Here is a 21552-nt window from a genome sequence, read left to right as displayed (position 1 = left end):
TCAGGAGGGTATAAAAAAGGATTATGTGAAGTCACATTTAAAAGGGAAAAGAGATTCTCTAAAGCTGCCAGGCCAGCAGGCTGCCTGCCTGCCTGCCTGCCTGCCTGGCTGCCTTTGGAGTCGGGCCCGCTCTGATCTAATATCTGATAGCTTGTTATTTGTTAATGCCCAGAACAAGTGTGGATTTATGGCTGCTCTTTAGCAGGGAGGAATCCTCCAGATTGGCATAGTAACGAGATGAGTCGAATAGATGAACCGAGGTAAAGAGAAAAAGACTGCAAGAATTGGGAATGTGGAACTTGAGATGGAATAATCACCTTGGTAGGGGGTATTGTTTTGTTTGTTTAGCCTGCTGGGGAGTCTGGAAAAGGGAAAAAAAAAAAAAAAAAAAAACTGGGGGTCTATTGTGGCAATGAACTCAACTCAATTCACTACACAGTTTGGCAGCGAGTGAACAATTCTTCAAAAACAGAGGCTTCAAGCTGTTTACTGCCGCTCCCTGTTGTCAAAATAAACAAAACAAAAATCTGCCCTTTTCATTTGGAACGTGCACTCAGTATAATGCCGACACATCATGGAAAACGCCATAGACAGGCTAAGGAATAGAACTAGCCTCTAACCCTTGAAGTCCGCAATTACAGCTAATACAGCAATATTGCCACGCACGTATTCTTTATCCTCTGCAAAGATTCTGAGGCTGACCGAGTAATTGTGGCCGTCGTCTGTATGATAGTGCTCACAGTTAGCTAGACAGAGCAGCCAAATGTTCATTGTCAGTTTAAGTTTAGGCTGCAATATTGTTAACACAATAAGACTGGATTACATTGATTTCTATGATCTCCTATTGGACAAAACGATTGTACAATTCAATTGTCTTTCTCGACATGGTGGGAGAACAAGCCCACATGTGCCTGTTATCCATTTCCAGCAGCATCAGCATGTACGCCCCCCCCCAGACAAACACACACTCACACAATGTTTGCACGCTCGCGCTAACACACACCAGTGAGCAAACTGCACTAGGCCATAACAACATGTGGAGGGGAAATAATTCAGCTTGTACTTGAATATGTGCACATCAGAGTAAAGCTGTCAGGTTGGTGTAATTACAAAGACGCAGCCAATCCACATCGAGGCCGAATGTGTTTACCGAGAGAGGCTCGCACGGACTTCTCTCCTTTAAATTCTGCTGTTAGTGCATTTTTATCCCCCCCCCGACCGAGGACAACAAAGCCGGGAGTATTTTGCGCACATCTCAGCAAATGTGAGGAATTGACATCAGGGGGGTAATGAAGTGACTGAAATAGGAGTGCAGTACGGGCATGATGATGTTTTTATGACGCGTTGTCTGTTCAGGATGCTTTTTTTTCTTTCTCCATTTTCCCCCCACTCATGATTTTCATGCGCTTTATTAAGTCGTGACACACGTCTTTAGCACTGGCGCCGATTTTTGTTGCTCCGGTGGACTTTAAAAGCCCCGGGTGATACATTTGAACAAGATATGGAGGACACTTTCTTTTACAGTTGGGAGTCTTGGCCAATTTTATCTATCTATCTATATATATATATATTTATATTTATATTTGGACAACCTTCATGAGTAAAAACACAGATTATGATCTTCACTCCCACCGTGGTTATCAGAGATATTCAAGCAGTTTCTAATACATTTTTTTTAAAAAGCCCAAATATTTGTTGCCGTGGCCCGGATACGATAAAAAAGCTGTTCCGAACAGGAGCGATTCCTTCAAGTAACTTTAAGAATCGTAGCTTCGGATGATTTGGTTCTCATAACAGAAACACTAGCTTCCATTTTTGAAGCCTGTGTAGAATCAAGCGATGACATTTTAAAGCGCAATTCTGGCCAAACAAGAGACGCTAAAAAGTAGGCTTTACAGTAAATGCAATACATGTTTAAAGGCCTATGAGTGTCTTCCACGTGGCTGCGTTGCAGGATTACCAAGCATTAAGTGTGCAGCGCTGCAGGGATACATGTCACGTCGGGTTAGGCGCCAATGGGAAACGCAGGGCTCCAACTTGTCAGGCCCTGGCAAACATTTCATGAATTCTTTGCATGCGCGGCCGTGGCAGAAGCAGGAGGGTAGGACTCAACAGAGCACGCTGCCCTTACAACTACGCCCCCCACACCCCTGCCCCGAGGCCCACCCACTGTCACTGTCACTCAGGAAAAGCAAAGTCGCTGCTCCACTTTTGACATCTGCGCTCTTAAGCAGACTTCTTGGGAAATCAATTATCGTGAATTGAACAACATCCTTTTGGGGGAAAAAAATTAACAGCCTTTTGATGCGACTTTCATCGAGGGCTAGTTGATTCCGCTGTGATCAAGAATGTCTAGCCTTCGGGTTACCATGGCGACCAAGGAGTCCCACCAAGCAGAATAACGCTGTCATTCTAAATTACCAAAAGGAGGCTGATTAAGAATCAAGGTGCTCGCGCGAGAGGAAGTAGTGGAGAGGCTGTCGGAACCCTACGAGGCTGGGTGGGGGGTTGGTGGGTGGCAATCAAATCCTCTGATTGCGCCCTCCCCTCCCCTCCCCTCCCCTCTCCTCCAATTGCTCCCACCTCGCATGCCTTCTCACTTTTGAACTCCGGTTTGCAGATCAGCTGCAAACTGGAAAGAAAACCATTCCAAAATTGGAGGTTAGAGTAAAAACTTTTTCCGACGCAGAAAAACAGAGAGATGGAGCAGGAATGCAACTGCTGACCCCCCCCCGACTTCAGGGTCAACCTATGGTGGAACCTTTGGAACAGATTAGTCGAAGCAATCTTCGGGAGACCTGTCTCTCTTTCGCCTCGAGTGATGCGCGGCGACAACTCGCGGGGCTCTTTCCCGAACCCTGCCGCCCTCTTTACGCGGGCCCACCTAACTCCACCTGACACCTGACACGGAGCATGAGGTCCCAGCGGCCGACTGTGAGCGTCACGGCGAGTCCTCCGGGAGGCTCGGAGTGAAGAACTCGATATAATCCCGGTGAGAAAACGCGTTGGAGCCGGCTAGCACTTTCCTAAGACAAAAGCCTCCGGAGCTTTGGTGTCACAACCGCCCACCTGATGTGCGGCTGAGTAGAAATGGCAGAGGGAGTATGCTGACAGTGCACGTCAGTCAAAGTCTGCTACTTGTTTGGAGTTGAGACGCTGCCCCGCCCTCTCCCCAAAAAAGACATTTTCACAGTATACAAATAAATGATAATAAACATAAATTCATTGATAACATTTAAAATAAAAATAATGATAGAAAATCAAATTCATTAAATCAATTAATAAATCGATATTATAAAATTATTTTTTGCAGTGAATGTCATGAAATACAAAACAATTTTAACAGATGAAACACGAACGAATACGGACAAAAGAAGCCACTTTATACGAGTCCCGTTTATGGTTTGATGTGCGGCACGACGAGGTTAAAGTGACCTGACGATATGGACGCATTGCACCGCTTAAACGGCCGAAGAAACAAAGACTTTGACGGGTGACTTTGTTCTTCGCGGCTTGTGATTGGTGGCAGGCGGCAAAGAGATAAAGTGAATTGAGTGATGAAAGTGAGTGCTGGGTTTATTATTATTATTATTCAGTTTTGGAAACAGACAAGGTCACTTTGGTCTTGAGAGCAAATGGGAATGAATTCCTGCACTGGCTGCTCTTGTACAATAAATGACCAAAAAATGAACACACTTAATTTTCCTTGATATACTGCAAAGAAAATTTAAGAAATACATTGTATTCGTTTTGTGTAACTTTAGTTGGAATAATGACAAGAGTTATACTAGTTTGGGATTTTGTTTTTAAAGTAAATGAGTATTTATAAACAACAATGCTTTGTTTGCATTTTTGAAAGTGATTTCGCTAGTTTTGGTAACTGTAATAATTTGGATGGAGGCTTGCTTCAGATCGGCAAGTCATCCTTCTGGAAGCTAATTGGTTCTCCTCCCATGTTCACCTTGCAGCTGCGCACGTCGTGGCTTTACGAGCTAGCACATAAATTGCGCGTCTGCGTGCGTTGTCTTTTTTCCCGGGGCGTGTTAGCGCTGTCCACCTGCTCCGCCCGTGTGGCGCTCCATTCATCTGAGCTGCGGGGATTCATGAAGGTAATGCATCCTCATCAAGGCCACGCTCTCCTCGCCAAAAACATTTTGTTAATTACGGCAACTTTTGACTGGACCGCTCATTTATCATGACTTCCTGCTGTAAAGACCATACGGTGTAATAAGTTGGTTCGTGTACGATAGATACTTCAAGGGCGAGTCTGTAGTGTCCCACACAGGACGGTGTCAAATATAGTCACAGTCGAGGAAATATCTGATCGGCAATGTCATTTAGGTTTAAGCGCGTGTTGCGTATCAGCGCTGCTTTTTAGCTCAACCAATTTTCGCAACTTTTCTTCCACATCACCTCAAAGTTGAGTGTGAATCCGTTTGATTCAAGAGGAGACTGAGGGCATCCACAAAACGGAGAGGATGTATCCTGCAGCATTCTGAGCTCTGGCACAGCTAATCGATTTCCAATAAGATGACGTTAGCATGTGTGCTTAGCCTCAATTTCTATCCAATGAGAGAGAGTAGCAAGGAAACAGGGCACTGCAGCCAAGTAGAGACTTTGGAACAGAACCATGTCGCAGGCACAACTCAGCCAATTGAAATTTCACAACGATGACTCGCTCGAGGCTAGGGCGCGTAGCATCTGAAGCTAAGTTAGCGATATGTTACTTCACGCTGTGCCTTTGCACATTCGTAAGTGAATCATGAATGAATAAAAATGATGGATAAGATGATTATTTTTGTGATTGTGGGCAAAATAAAGTGACACACAGAATGATGACACGACATTAATCTGGTTGACGTTCTGCGGAGACAACAGGCGACGAGAAGCGGGGAGTTAATCTACACAATATCCTGACAAGTTTCTTTGTCAACCAGAGTGTTCCGAATACATTAACATAAACATTTCCCTGGAGAACCCTTCTAATCAGAGTCTACTATCATTTTTGGCTGCCGCTTAATGAATCATAGGAATTATAGTTGTAATATAAATGGCAAGTCTTTGCCGAGCTATTAGTTTGTTTCTTTAGGGGTCTAATGGAAGACATGCTTCATTTGGGGTCCGGGAGGGGGGGGGGGGGACCGGCGGGCCTCGTCACATCTCCGCAGCAACACAAAATGAATTACATTATTTTCAACAGCTGCCATTTTGCGATGATATTATCAGCAGCGCACCGACAACAAAATGTGGCGGAGGGAGTTATTATTCCCCACCAGCCGCGCCGCCCCGCCCCGAGCCATAATAAGATTCATCGTTCCGTTCCGTTCCGAGCGGGTCGGGTGGCCCGCCCGGTGGCCCGCCCGCTATTTTCCTTGCACATTCCTTGGTAATTACAAAAGATGGACTCCATCAGTAGATACATTCCCGGTCGAGATTTATATTCAACAAGAGTTGCCCTTTGACTTTCATTTTAACGCCCGTGCTTTGTGCTTCACCTTCGCAGCAAGTCAATGGGCTTGGCTCGGAAGACGGAAAATAACTGCCTCATTCAGCCAGTTGATTAAATTTAGGGGTGGGTGCATCTAAAGAGGGCTCTGCGGAGATTTCGGGGGACAAACAATATTCTCGCTTCACCGTTATTAAGACACACCATTGTCCTGGTTGGAGCAGAGAGGAGGAGGATGATGATGATGGAGAGAAAAGCAGGCGCCTTCAAGTGCACCTTTAGCAGCGGGCATCGCGCCGTCCTAATCAGGCCTGCACTCGACACCCCGCGTTGCCTTTCCGCCTTGTTTGTGGGTTTCCGCATCCCAGCAGTCAAATTGACTTCTTCTGGGAAATAATTGCGCGTGTATTCAAACCTTTCTGTTTTGACCATAAGAAATACAGCGGTGCTTCGACTAAAAACCACGGCCAATCTTTCTCCAGTGAAATGAATGAAAACTCCTACAATGCCAACAATAGCCAAACCTATTGAGTGCAGTGTTACCGAGGTGTTTATCAAAACGCAATCTATGTACAGATAAAATAATGCACCAAATGCTAAATTGTCACATGACTGTTAAATGACACTTAACCTTCCAAACCTCTGGAAAGTCAAAATAAACTCTGTCTGTCGTCTTGTTTGTGGATCAAAGCAGCCACTTGTGACAAGAGTGCGAGGGCAACACACCGTGATTAGTTTAATAAAACATGAGGAATCCGAATGAACATATTCGGAAAAGTGACGCGTCACCCATGCGTGTAGCACTAAAAGCGCTGATTAAAGTTGGCCCGTTTGGCATTTGAATAATGAACAAACACACGGCACAGAAATGTCAGCCATTAACCTTTTAACTCGCTGCCCCGTATTCCAAAGTCTTTGCCGATTTCTCATTTTCCACTTCATTAGTACAATAAACGCGATTCCAAAAGAAACAAAAAGTCATGGGCAGGTATATCGTAGGAATGTAAAGTGTACTATTTTTGCACCAGGGTTCCCCCTACTGTCTTGGAGTGTCATTTATTTTTAAATGTTTAGCCCCCAAATTTGGGTACAATTAATTAGTCACAAAAATATCTCATTCGGGGGGAGAAACGCAACAGAATGTTTTTCTTTTTATTTTTTTGTGGGCATACAAGAGGATATTTGCTGCGACAACCTATAGTAGCGCTCTTGCTAAGAATAACATGCTAAAAGCTGACAATTTACACTCTTGGGTAGACGACAGAAGGCTCGAAGGAAAACCGTCAAATCTGGTGCAAGCGTTCAACATATGGTCACGACTAAAAAAAACAACAAACAAACACACACACACACACACACACAAAAACTGTTGTGTCCCAACATGGCGAGGTGTAAACTTTCTCTGAACAACTACAAAAAGCTGCCATCTGCAGCATATATAGACAATCAAATTAATGGCCCTCCTTCAAGGTTCATCCTCCCGTGTTATTAGTCTTCCTCGAGCAAAAAGCGAAAGGGAAGTTGCGGGGAAAGTTGGAGGAACTCCTGCAACTACACTGTTTGTTGTCAAAAATAATTGGGGTAGTGTCCTGCAAAATGGCGTGCCCATTGTGTGCTTAGAAAGCAGTCAAGCCGCCTGCTCTGCTCTGCTCTGCTCTGCGGCTTCTTCTTTTGTGCCCTTAAATCCTACACTGATTTTAGAAAAAAGGGGGTGGGGCTGGCACACAAATTACATGGGCATCATTTACAGTCTTCCTAGTCATTATTCCCCACAAAGCTTGCGCCTTGTACGTATGCGCTCAAAGATGATTCAAATGTAGATTTTTTTTTTTTTTTTTTTTGATGGACGCGGAATACATCGGTGAACATAAAAATTGGAACAAGAACTTAGGCAGGTTTTAGATCAGAAGTGTTTTTGCTTTTTGGATGTGATGATAATTCCCAGAATGTTTTGACGTCAGATGTTTAAAAGCGTTTCAACCTCGTGCATTCAAAATCAATACGGTTGTTGCTCGGACAGAAAAAAAAAAAAAAAGACTTGAAAGTTTATTTAAAAAAAATTGTGCTCAAATGCTAAATTGAATTCATGACGCTATAGATCATATATATTTATTTCAAATCAATACGGTTTGTAATGCCAGAATTCAATAATTGGTTTGAAAAAATATATACATACTTTATTAATGTTTTTGGGTTTTTTTGCGCAGTCAATGACAGTTATATTTCAGTACTGGGGGGGAAAAAAACTTGATCATCACGGTACACTGCAAGAAAAACCCAGGGGTGATTTCTATTTTCATTTCAATCATTTTCTAATTTTGATGGCTCCGCTCCTTTGAGGATTTAATTGCTATGAATATTAATGTGGATTAGCGGCTGCGGCTTTGCTTAAAAAGCCGCAGTTCTGGCTGTTGTTCTTAGATAAAGAAAATAGTTAATGAAGGGACAAGAGGATGGGAGGGAAATATGTTTTATTATGGGGCGGGGGTGGGAATGAAAGTGACAAACGAATGAGGGGCAAGTTCCTGCAGGGCAGCTCTGGGAAACAACAGATAAAACTCGCATTCTGACAGATAGGCCTGCTGTTGTTTAAATGTCTTCATTGTTGGAGACAAAGAAGTTAATTGTTTTGGGAAAATTTGGTGCAAGTCAAAACACAGCTGCATGTATTTATTTGATTCCTTAAATGACTCACCGCTCAGCGAGCGGATACACAATGGGGTTTTTTTCTTGTCATAATCGTCTTCTCAAAAACTTTTTTCTTTGAAATTGTCAACTTTTTTCAACTTATAAATTTGCGACTTCAAACTCTTAACATTCTTTTGGAACTTTATGAACAAAGTGACGAGTCTGCTGTACGAAGTTACTGTTATGTAAAAAAAAAAAAAATGTTTTGAAATAATTACACTATCGTCCCTATATTTCAATGTAATGGATTTTTTTTCTTTTCCTTCTTAACCATAAAACCGTCGACATGTTTGTTGCAGTAAAGTCATATGTGGACGGATATACGGCATTGTATCCAAATGTATACGTATTATTGTCATCCGCTTAGTCATCATATTTTATGCTATTGGACTCAAAGGACATGAAACATAACCAAGCAAACGTCTCCCACTTTGTGTAAGAGCCCTAAAATAGCGAGCGACTCGGGTTTAGCCTCGCGTGGCGGCGGTCAAACGACCGACCGGCCGGCCGGCCGACCGACGCTCTGTCGCGGGCGCCATGAAGTCTCCCATACACACGCATAGAAGAAGTCCTCGAACATTTGAAAAGATGATCCACTCGGCTCTTCTCCGGCCGGCCATGGTTTCACGACGTGCGCTCGTAAATGATCCCGAACCAATAAAAACCATCATTACCGCAAAGAACATTGGGCGCGGGATTCTTTTAAGGGGGGACTTTATCGAAAAAGCCGCCGAGCGGAACGGCGGCAAAAGAGTGATGCGCGTGAAGTCGGCTCTGCGGCCTTAATGGAAACTATTACAAGAGGAGCCGTAAATGTCAAATCCAAGTTGGGTGACTTACTCTCAGAGCTGTTAGACTTGCTTAAAATTCCATATCAGTCCTCATTTTGTGATCTTTCACGGCGGGTTACATCATCGAAAAGGACTTTGTCGGTCGGGTTCAACTTTTTGCCAACTTTTTTATGAGTGTTTCCCCCTCTTGACGGACACACGAATGGCAAAAGCTGTGGTCTTTCTTCCAAAACATTTCACAATTGCTGCGAGGTGGCATTGTTGCAGCGCAAACGATTCCCAGCGCGAGTGCACAACAGGGGATGAAGCTTCTTCTCCAGGTTGCGTCAGCATCTCTGCACACTACACAGAAGAAGAAGCAGCCGACGGCTCCCCAGATGCTGAGTCGGTGCGAGTTCCTAATTGGACGAGCCCCCACCGTCACAAACGGCCGGCTGGCGTCGGCGCTTCAAGTGTTGCCGTGTCGCTTTGTTGACGAGCTTATCAGTTGAAGTGTGCTTTTCAAACGCAGCTCTCATCTTTGACTTTCGGTTTCTCTGAAGTACGCCCGTCGCTATTGGAATCAGCAGATCTGCGGCGGAGGGAAAAGTGGGAGTGTGTGGAAAGTTTCCACGGCAGAGTCTTTTGTCGCACGAACCAATTTTCTCAATCTATCGACTCGTCATTCGGGCCCCTTTGGGCACCAACCAGCGCAACGCACCCGAGAGAGACGCTGTGATATTTCTTATCGAAATAAACGGTCGCAATTGTCAACTTCAAATGGAGAGCGATCACAATGGCGAGCGAGTCGTTGTTAGGTCGACCCAAATTGAAAGGTTCCATTAAGTTGCTGGCACCTCATCGGTTCTGAATGGTAATGACATTTCGGGTGTTTTTTTTTAAATTATTTTTACATGAAGTCTCAGCTCGGCGTTTCACACGGCCACCGGGGCCGGAATTGAATTTGCTTCATTTCCTTTTTACATTCGTACATTTGGACCTCTTTGAAGCAAGATTATTACAGTTACAAAAATAAAATGATCAATTAAAATGGAAAAAATGTCGATTAATTACAATTAAAATGAGTGCTTAAAGAATACATGACACGATCCATATTTTTATGAACATCTGTCTCGTAGATGCCACGTCAGTTCTCCTCGCGACTTGCCAGCATGATTCAAAGCTCAGCGGCACCACGATCTAATTAATTTAATCGGAAAATAAACGAGGGCTCAACTGGAGCTGCGCTGCTTATTTGTTCAAGTGGACGTCCCACTGGAAGATTTAGTACGTCTCCTATGCTATTTTTGCTGGGCCAAGCAAGCATTTGCTGTCCGATTAGTACTGTCAATAACGATTTCAGCGTGCATCTGGGTTGATCCCGCCGAGTCTTTAGTAGCACTTTGTTTTACATCTCTCCGAGGATGCGAACGATCCATAATTGGAAAGAAGTACGGGCTTGCAGCTTCTAGTCTAGTGGATCTACACAGAATTGATTCCCAGGTATACAGCTCATTGACTTCCTGTTTAAGGCAATGGGGAAAGTATGGCTTCCCTCTCTCCGGTCAAGAATTCATTTTTGCACTTTTTCCATGCTGTATTTAGTGACTTCTTTTAACAATTAGCCAGCTCATGAGTGAAGCGAGGACCTGAACGTTTTGCATTTGGAAAGTGAACGATGCCAATCTGTTGTTCAATAAATCATTAAGAATGAACGGGGAATGAAAATGTTGACTTTTGGGACTGAGGAAAAGAATGAATCTTTGGAGTATGTTGAAAATGGAATGACGTGAATTGCGTGCAAGTAGATGCGTGTCAAAATAGCGGGTGGACGAAACTTCAGCATTCACACAATGATTTTTTGCAGCATTCACAAATAACTGCTGTTACAATTAAAGTGACTATAAACTAAACTATTTAAAAAGGCTTATGAATTACAATTGAAATGAACATTTGACATTGTCCTTGTGTCATTAAGAAATGCAAAGTTTAAGGCCATTGGGGTTTTTTTCTTCCCAGGAATATGATTTGGTCGTATTCTGTGGAAAGAATATCCCCCGTTGCCTTTCCCGCAACCTTATCATTCGTCATTGTGCTTTTGGGCGACGTTAATTGGGTCATACCTGAAATGCAGCTAGGGACTTGCGGTGGTGAAAGCGCACGCGGCCTCCTGAGAGAGTGTGCTGAATTCCGATAAGCGCTCCGACCGCGTGGATTCTCCATCTTATCTGGAGCTGGCAACGGGCGCACCAGATTGAATCATTTGGTGGGGGAAGTTGAGGAGCAATAGCTCAAGTATACATGGGTGCACAAACGCCCAATCGGACAGTTATAGGCAAGTGAGTCGCAGAGAACACTGGGCTAAGTGATTTTTTTCGGTACGCATTTACTGTATATCACACCAAGTCAATATCGGGCTAATGACGTTGTGCTAAAAATGTTACCATTAGCAGTTGATGTAACGCACAAGCAGGATTACATTGTGTGTGTGTGTGTTTTTTTAATATCAATATGAAGTAGCAATTCATTAGGATTCATAAGAGAATCCAGGCTCACATTTTTAGAGACGTGCTAATTAATCCACATAAGGGATTTAATAACCGCCATCTTCATTCATTAGGCGTCCGTACAGAATCATTTGTAGCCGTCTCATTTTCGAAAAGATATATAAAGCGTTACGGAGTTTTTTCGCATCGGGGAATTGTAAAAGCAAAAATAGAGCGGGGGCCGCCGAGACGCTACGAAGGTGCATGGCGTTCATTCATTTACTTGACTCAATTAGTGCCAAGGCGGCGGCGGCATCATCATCAATTCACGTGCTAATTGTCCTGCGAGGCTCGCCAACGTCTACTCGCCATCTGTGCACATCGTCTGACTCCGGAGCTGTACTTCTATTTAAAAGTGCTAATGTCTTTCAAACATGACAACTCCTTATTGACCAAAAGCTAAGCAAACTTTAATAGGAGTATAAAAGCAATGAGTTGAAGTTGGTATAAAGGACTCAGATGAGCTCTTTTTCGGAGTGATAAACATCAATCGCTACTTCAAATGCTGACATTTCACATTTACCATGAATCCCTCAAAAGTCAACTCGAGAGTTCTACCAGCTATCGTTTATTTTGTGTTTGAAACCAAAATGTCGGGTAAACATTTTTTTTAAAAGGCAAAGCTGTGACAGATGCCGCAGCACGATACAAGATACACATCTGCTGCTTTTTGAACATTTGAATCGGTGTTCTTACTCTTCTTATAGTCTTTGATGTATTTTCTCCATGACGACACAGCAATCAAAACAAGTCATAAAATCGACAAAAACAATCCTAGTTTCTGGTAAATATTGAATATTTACAAAAATGGATCATAAAATAATAAATAGGCATTTGTTCATTAAATATCGTTTGTTCAGAATCTTTATTGGAGAATGTACGGTTAGTTGGACTATTTGAAATGTGTTCCTGATGTGCTTGATTGGCTACGTCCGAGGCACTGTCTTTTCCAGGATGTCACATCTCAGCTCGGATTCCATTCGAATCACAGGCCGTCCAATCTTTTCATTTCTTTCAATCGCATCCATCCATCCATCCATCCATCCATCCATCCATCTATCCATCCATCCATCCATCCATCCATCCCGAGCGGCCTGCCGGGTCAGGCAACCCCATTTCAGGTCGTCCCCTCTTCAATCGCTACGGAAAATGTCCTCCCACTCAAAAAGAAAAGCTCTCTCAGAAGAGAAGAAACCCTTTGACTGATTTGATTGTCCCAAAGAGGATTAAGAATAATAAGGACGGGGATTTTCTTCGACTTGTTTTGAGGTTCAAAAGCTTCAGTCGCCGAGCCGAGTCAATGGCAAGCTCAAGGTACAAAGGCGTTTGTTGGTTGGCTTGGTGGAATGAAAAAGTGCAAGGAGCACCTGGAATGCAAATTGTGGGGTGGCCACGAGGAATTTCGGGAGGTTCCCAAATGGCCGGTCCAAAATGGTTTCCCCCACGAGCCAAGACTGGATACATTTGTTTTTCTGGTGTCGCACAAAAATCAACTGCCCTCCTGGCACAATTTCAGTTTCAGCTTGGTCTCTAATCGATGACACCCCACGGCAGATAACAGGGGGGCTTATATGAGCATGATGCATTATTAAGTACTTTAGAAGATACGGCCTACGAGTTTGAAGTCGGGACGTTAGAGACGGCTAATAAAAGCGGACATTAAAAAGCCGCCTCCTCCCGCTCGCTCGCTCGCTCGCTCGCATTGCGGTGACAAGCATTAGAGCAATAAGCAGCAAGGTCTGAAGGATAATGCTGGCATTAGGACTTGATTCATTCACTGTCCCTATTCATAGCTTGGGGCCATAAACGAGGCTATCACTGGTCCGCATTACGTCCGCCTTTTGGCGGCGCACACGGCATACATCACTGAAGAAGAAGAAGAAGAAAAGTCCCTGATTATCATTATCCTTTGCATCCAATCACTGAGATTGCTTGCCTAATACAGATGTTGCTATTCACCTCAGTACTGGCGTGAATCATTTCCAGAGTGTTGGATTTCTACAGATAAAAAGCAACAATAGTGACCGGGGGAGGTTGCCTCCGATCGATTTGCTCACGGTGAACGCGTGGGCCAGAGACAACCAAGGCGCTCAAAGACAATTATGGGCGCCAACTTAAGGGTAGCAGAGGCTAATCCTTTTACCGGCCTCAGCCTCCCTCTGGGTCCTGACGCAGGGATATTGACTCCCGCTACTCTCGCCCCAAAATTACCTATCGATTTGCCCTTTTGACAGTTGTTTGTTGGAAACTTAATCACAGCGACCCGCGTTGTCATATGGAATTGAATGTTGCTTGCTGCCATTTGCCCCAAACGCTTGCTTCACAATACAACAGTGGATATAAACGGTTCACTTTTACCACCAGCGAAAGAAACTCAAAGCATTCGTTGGCCAGGATCGAGTTCATTTACATATGGTGCAATTACATTCTTGACCACTAGATGGTGGCGCACTCGAGTTGCGGATGGAAGAACAAAACCTGTTTCGGTTGAAAATGATTGAAAGGCATCCACTGTAATCCTGCTTTTTACGCCTACAAAGGTTGAACTTGAGACAATAAAAGAAAAAAAAAAAAAAAAAGCATTTTATGCCATAGATGAAAAACAGAGCCTGACAGTAGTATATCATTAAAATTGACTTTGGCCTGTCTGTGACATTCTGCGTTTCCTCCGAGGACTTGATGTTATGGACATTTCTGGAGCATCCTTAGCTAGTGACCATCTCCAATAAACTACTGCTTATTAATAGTTTTCAAACTTGGCATGTCACGTTCAAGTCTTCCAGCTCATCGCCAAAATAACTTTGATTTTTGTAGGCGCGCCAGCCCCTGCCAGGCACAAAGGCTCCAATTCCCTCCCAAATATGAAAGAATCGAACCGGAGCGTCTACTTAACTCGCGCCGAGCCGGGGCAGGTGGCGCACACTGCTGGAATATTCATGTCGTCAACTTTGTTGTACAAACTGGAAAAGTCGAGGGGAAACTCACAGAGGTACGTTTGGGTTTTTAATGAGACGTCTGAAACAAAGACGACAATACTTCAACGTTATTTACAGACTTAATGACTTTGGTGTGATCCATATGGACAAAAATAGGCCTTTGATTAGAGTGACGCACATGGAATTGAACTCTTCCCGATCATTAAACCTGATTATCAGAGCCCCCCTGCTAATCAACGGCATTAGCATCCAAGGGTAGCGCTGACGAACAACTCGCACCTGCGCGTGAGAGCGCGCTAGCTCCACGGGGAATTATTCCTATTGACCAACCAATTGGATAGCTCGTCGGCGTTAAGAACTATAAAAAGAAAGTCCTTGACTCGCTGTTCCTCAAAGTGGGAAGGTTCGAAAGATTTGTCACGAAAATCGCTTCAAGGCTTCAACGTACAGTTTCTAATTTTCTCTGAGAAGAAAACAAGACAAAGACTAGCTGCAGCAATGTCGCATTATTCTCAAAATAGAACTTGCAATTGTTGTGGAACTAGTAGGGCAAAGCCAAGAGGGGCTTGTTTATTTCTAAATAGCGACGGGGGAGGAGCGCAAGGTGTAATGAAAAGCCAGTTTGGAGATGATATCTGTCCGTCTCCAACGGCGGAGATTACAGCCATGACAGGTGTTGTGGCGAAAGGGCTTATAGCAACCTGCAAAAAGATGGCAGGGGGATAAAATAAAGAACCTGCCTGCCCGACAGCTAACGGTGTCGAGAACATTATTTTTATCGCTTTTTGGGTTGAGGCTAAAACTGACAGAGATTACGAGGGATTGCCTTCACCATTTGTACTGGCAATAACAATTTAGCTTTAGCCTTATCTTTGAAAGTCCAAATTCTGCCGGTGAGTTTTCCCGCATAGCGTCAAAGAGACCTCAATTGACTGAGAAGGAAATAGCCAAAGCCAGCAGTGCCCAAACTACGGCTGGAGGGCCATTTGTAGCCCGTGTCCATTTTCTTTTAGCAGTCGCCTATTTGTGGTGGAGGAAGTCAACTCAGTCAAATGAATGGAACAAAAAAGAAAACGTGTAAGCATCCACACAAACATTTTCCAGCAAGTCCATGGTCAACAGGACTCCTTAGGCTAGTTTGCACGAGCATTCTCAGCGTCTACAACCTGTGCTCAAGACTGCTGTGCGACATTGTGATTTTTTTCCTTCCTATTTTTTCCCCATGCAGCTCTTTGCACGCTGTGTCTTTGGTGCCCGGCTTTAAAGAAAACGACTTATCAGTGTTCTGCAGGTCCTCCACCTTCACTCGAGCAACTCTCTTCGGGGGGCAGCCAAGGGATGAGGAGCGGTGGAGGAAGCAAAAAAAACGGACAGCAAACATCGGATGTGAAGCACAAGCTGATGCAGAAGTCCAAAATAGAAATCAACGCTGTGATTCTTTGACGGTGCCAATGACATCCGTGTCGCCGCATCATCAGCATGTGGGTGGGATGTTTCATGTGTAACAGGGACGGCGGGTTGCTGGTATTAAGGGGACACCCGCCACGCGAGCTCATTGTCATTCATGACGCTCGGCAGAGCTTGCGCATACGCGACAGAAGGCTGGCATCCGGCGCGCTACCCCAGTCTTGCCAGTGGCTCAAATGAACATTTGTATCATAAACCAAAATTGGGTGCTCGGCAAATTGCGTAGCTGTCACGTGTTGGCTGAAATGCGAATTTGGTATGCTGCATGAAGGTGCGAGGCGGAAAGAGCTTTGCTGGAAGGCTTTTGTTGTCGCACAATCCAAGCGAAGCTTTGCCACTTTCCAATACAATCAAATGAGATCCAGTGCGAAAGTTACAATGTTGAATTTATTTGGAATTTTTGACGCAACTTATTCTTATCATGTTGTCCTGAAAAAACAGGAAAAGATTATCCAAATACTCAACCTGTTCGCTGAAGCGGCAAACGAAGGAGCGCCACATGCCACCCGTAATGATGTGACAATTAGAACGCAACATCGCAACGCCCGGCGGGAGTTTAGCCTGAATCAAAAAGATAACACGGGTCGCTGTTGCTGCGCTCTAAATTTGAATCCGCTCGGGGCGCAAATTACCAAACGCGTTCCCGTGTCTATTGGCAGGTTTACTTTCAAGCTCAGCTGGTAGCAAAAATGAATGACGTCATGCACGTCGTGATCACAAAATGGCAATGGAAGTGGCTATTGGCACTGGCTATGAGTCAAGCTTACCTCAAAGGATTTTCTCTCGACTTTTGGGGTTTAATATGAGCGGCGTCGCTATCACCTTCTTTGTGGCTAATTTATGATTCCTATAGGTCCCCCCCCCCCCCCCCCCCCCGCTCAACAAAGGCTCAACGGATGGATCGCCCAGGCTTAATTTAACACGGCAAACAATGGCGAACGGCGACAAATAACAGCCGTCTCGCGAGCTTATCGGCCTGAGTGCGGATTACAAGGGAAATGAATCATTAACACCGTTGCCACTCCAAAGCGGCTAAAGCATGATTGGCGGCTCGGGGTTTTGGGCAAGGGCACGTGGGAAGGGGGCGGAGCTGGGCGGGGGAGCGGATGGGAAGCTGTTGATGCCAAGGTAGCAGATAAGAGATGACTTCCGAATACCGTAGAGGAAGGAACTAAAGCTCCAAGCAATTGCATCAAAATGTTTGCTTCATAAACTCAAAGTCCTTGCCGTTGACTTTTGGGTTTTCGGAAAGAACACAAGAACCCGATAAGGTGGCGTGGCACGCCACGACCCGCCGTCCCCTCTCCTAGTATGACACCGGGTCGAATTGAATGGCTTTATGGAAAATACTGCCGAGGCACGTCGGTGAAGGGAAAGGATCGCGGGCGGGTCACGGAGGGATTTGTTAAGTTATTACGCCGTCTGGAGCAAGGCCCTTATCGGCACCTGCCACGTCTCTGGTGGACCCGGTGGGATTGCGTTGACCCTGCTGGAAGTAATGGATATTAGAAAATCTTCCCTGTGTGAAGGTGGAGGGAAACGGGAGGAGGAGGAGGAGGAGGAGGAGATGGGTGACGGAGCACGGCGAAGGCAGCCAGGCGGGAGAAATGGATAGGAGCTCAAGGACACAAAGCTACATTGAGGTAGCACTCCAAACTCTGCAAAGATCTCAAATACTGAAGAGAGGCCGCGCTCTGGCCTGGTATCTAACGGCAATTTCAGCTTCTTTAAAGTTCCAAAACAAAACATCCCTTCAGTGAATGTTTAATGTCGTTTTTTAATTTCATCTGCCACTAAGAGGCACGGATGTTTCATCTCGGACAACGCTACATTTTTTCCTTTTCAAACTAAGAGCAAATTAAACGGAATGAGTTCAATGCCGGTTAAGGCCGTCATTTTGGCAAACTCAAGGGAATGCTTTTTTTCATGAGCCGCATTATCACAGGACACAAGTGTGAAGGCCAAAAGTGAAGAGGAAGTCAGCCCAGCCCGTTGGAGTTTGAATGAGCTATTTTGGGCTGTTGTCCTGCACCTGCTGGGTCCACCCAAGCGACGGCCCAGACTTAATGAAGATGGAACGTTTTGGCGTCTTACATTCATGCGGACAGAAGGTGCTGGCTTTCTGACAAGCGCTTTATAACCGCCAGAGTCGCAAGGTCAAAGCCGCAAATATCGGAGCTCGTTTTCTCAGAAAGGCACTTGGGTCATCGGCCCGTGTCGTTTGTTTTGGTTTTTGTTTTTTTTTACGTTCCCACGTAGAACAAATCAAAAGCAAACATAAATGTTTGATAGGGTGTCACATCTGCTGTTTGGGATTACAAGATTTTTCGCTCTTACGCTGATGGTGGAAGCAAACTCAGAGTGACAGCCAGCGCAAGAAATGTCCGCCACGGAAGAAGCAAGGCAAGGCAAGGCAAGGAGACGCGGCTTTCTTTATCAAGAAGGACATTTTAATGTTGCTTCTGTCATCACGCATCCCAGCTCGTGAGGTTTGGACAACAGAGATCCTAAGCCCCGCCCCCTCCCCCCAACAACAGCCGCGCTAACCTCCCAATGATCACTTATTGACTCCAGCTCTGGCTTGGGTGGAAAACTCAAGACTTGGTGGATAAAGGAGAGAAGAAAAATGAGCCAGCAGTAAATAGATGAGTTTGATAAAGATTCCTAAGAATAAGCCTTATCGCCCTCTCTCAATTTGAAACAGCCGTGGAAGAAATGGGCCACTTGCCACTCAGCCTTTTAATTAAAATGCCTTGGCTGTGGGTGGGGAAAAAAAAAAAATTCTCACAGTTCATTTTAGGGCTGTTTAAACAATTCATTTTGAAAATATACATCGCTATTCAAAAGGTATTTTTCATAACAAATATAACAAAGTCACACTTCATAACATTTGCTCACTTGCACTTCACTTTTAAAACATAGTATATATTTTTGAATCAAACTGAAATATTTTTGGAATTTATTAAAATGTCAGATTGTTTGAACACTACCTTAAAAAGATTGACTTTTTTAATTCCAAAAAAAGATCTTAATGAATAACATTATGAATACTTATATTGTCTTTCTCCCACTTTTTAAAGTACATACAAACAAAACATTAAATGAGGGAGTGACCCTGCGAGAGGGATTTATTTTCTTTTTTCTTTGACAACCCCGTACGTTTGCACTCGTCACAGACGTTTCACGGGTGAGCGTGCAAGTCAGACGGAGACGGAGAGGGAACCGACACGACCCGGTGTCTATTCATCAGCGCGGGGGCCCCGGCTCACGTCGGGCCCGAGCAGATAAGGCCGCCTGCTGTCACGCCGCTGGAAGTAATGACCGGGGGAGCTCACCCTCTTTTGTCGGATCGCGCTTCGTCCCAGGCGCGGAAAGAAACAGAGAGCTCGTTGAGTGATAACGGCTTGACCAAATATTGACTCGGGCCATCTAGCGCTTATCTTAGAAACTTTGTCTCGGCATTGGGAAAACGAGCGACAACGTTCATCCTATTGGATCGCAGTTGTCGGGGTGCCTAATTCATGGCGCCGTATAAAAATGAATAAGCGAGCTAACACAATAGCAGCGGAAACAATTTCAACAACTTGCGTCAACCAACACTGCACACAAGCAAAGCAGTCTTACGAGGCCAAGAAAAGCATCAAGCACAATGGTAGCCGCAAACAATGATGGCAGCGGCATCTCGACGGCCATCCCAAAGCCCCTGGGCAAAAAAAGACAGCCAAGATTCCACTCACCTATTGTTCATGCCTTTGCGTGTCACCGCTAAGGCCTCCGATGCCGACACAGCCAATATCCTGCTCCACTATTCACAATTGTGTCAGACGGGAGAGACTCAAGTACTCACACTCGGTCCCTACGTACTTGAAGTTAGCAATTTGTCCCCCCAATAATGGACTTTTTGTCCACTTTAGTCAGCTCCCTTTTGCTCCCATGTTGTGCCACACTGCATGCAACTGGCAATCATGACAGGAGGCGTGGCTTGTTAACAGCTGTTCATTATTACATTCACTTCTGGCCACACCAAAACAAACTCAGAAAATCCAAAAGCATTTTTGTGCTCTTTGTTGAAAGCATTTTTATCTTGGGTACACTGTGAACAACCGTCTCCAACGCGTAGTCGAAGGTCGAATTCCCTCGCCGGCGATGGTATCGCTTCTAGATTGAATTGGCTTTCTGTTTATAAGGCACGCCCGGGGCGGGGGGGGGAGTGCTCGCCAACCCTGAGCCAAATCACATCAAGTCGTCGTGTTCCTGGGAAAAGCAGCACGGGACATCGAGTCCGACAAATTATTCTTCCGAAGCCCCAAAAAATAATAACAGTAAACAAACATGACTTTAACAATAAAGAGAGCGTTAGCTCCGTCAGTGTCGTTTTGCAAACTGGAATGAATCGTCTCCCATCTGTCCCGAATCGTTTTGGATTGATGAACGTGGCTGTAATAGACTCCAACGTTCATTTGTTTAATATTGCAAAGTGCTTTATTGTGTTTGCGTAGCTCTCAGGCGAGCCGCCACCGTAATCCGCGTTGCTTGGCAGACGAGCACCGTGGGACCTGTTTGCGTGCGTGCGTTGGTATGAAACATTGTCCATTTAATGAAGTGCAGTGACCATCAGCACGCACTTGCCATGCCGCCATAATTAATCGACATCGTCGCCGCTCGGTCACTTTGCAGGAGTAGTTTTAGCGCCGCGAGCGAGCGTCACTTCTGCAAATGGGATTTTCTTGTAACGGAAAGGTTTGAATCGACGCCGCGTACGTTTGCGTTTGGATGCGAGCGAATGCTTGAAATAAAAAAAATAATCCTAAAATGGTGATGGCTCAAGATCGAACGTCCAGTATGTTTAAGCATGTTCCAGCTGGATGTGTTAAACCAATATTGTGCGAAATAATCCAACAACAGAAGAAAAAAAACATGAGGACTGTAAATATTCACAGCAGTGATAATAATGAAGTGGAAGAGCAACATGAAAATGGTTACGGTGCCAGCCAAACGCGATTCGAGCCTATTTCATAGCCCAGGCGTTTACGTAGACAAAATCAATAAGCAAACATTACGCATTCATAGCTTTTCAACCTGGGGAAAATAACAATCATTCACCGATTACCCTCCAGAAAATCCAAATTGGAGCCCTGGAATCTGGCCAACGTGGCCGCTTCGACTCAACTTCCTGTTCAATTCCAACAATTAGTCCTTGAGACTTTTTGTGAGTATAATAGACACATCCAGCAAATGTTAAGAGCATCTGCATTTGCAATGCGAGTCCGCAAGGTTACGTTCACCTCTGCGCTACCAATATCCCAAATGCATCCTTTAATCTCAGCGTGAAGAAATATGGGGTTCGGGGAAGCCGTCCCCTTCATTATCTACTTGGGGAGCGCTGCTGAGCAAGCAAGCAAGGTCGCCGGCGCGGCGGGGCCAAAGGTCGCCGGCGCGGCGGGGCGATAGGCTCCTCCTCCGCCTGCTTGCACCTCATAGCCGACCGACCTTGTCAAAGTCAAGGGCTGAGCGGCTCCCGGCGAGGGCGGCGCTCAGGGCCGCCACGTGAAGCTTGCTGCTAATTGCCCAAACTCGGCTGCCGCATCAACCTCCCGACTCTCACTGAATCGTATTTTATTTTCTGTGTTGTTGGCGTAAATCCGGGAGCGTCATCGCAATCACGTGCCCTACCCCCAAAGATTTAACATTCAAAAATT

At 45.0% G+C, this 21552-nt stretch overlaps 1 protein-coding gene across 4 annotated transcripts in view; it reads right to left on the bottom strand.

Annotated features, from left to right (window-relative positions):
* The window catches only part of LOC125974985 (endoribonuclease ZC3H12A), a 142110-nt gene that overhangs the window by 114241 nt on the left and 6317 nt on the right, over window positions 1–21552 (bottom strand). The window contains exon 1 of one of the 4 annotated variants that reach the window (XM_049729995.2): window positions 19591–19799. The exons of the other annotated variants lie outside the window; for them this stretch is intronic. The gene's annotated coding sequence lies outside the window, so the exon portion shown is untranslated. Of the gene's footprint in view, window positions 1–19590; window positions 19800–21552 lie in introns of those variants that run through there. 4 annotated transcript variants of the gene reach the window in all.

The sequence above is a fragment of the Syngnathus scovelli genome, chromosome 9, assembly GCF_024217435.2.
Source record: "Syngnathus scovelli strain Florida chromosome 9, RoL_Ssco_1.2, whole genome shotgun sequence".
In the NCBI taxonomy this organism is placed as follows: Eukaryota; Metazoa; Chordata; class Actinopteri; order Syngnathiformes; family Syngnathidae; genus Syngnathus; species Syngnathus scovelli.
Note: the sequence above shows the minus strand (reverse complement) of the source record. Positions and strands in the feature narration are given on the sequence as shown.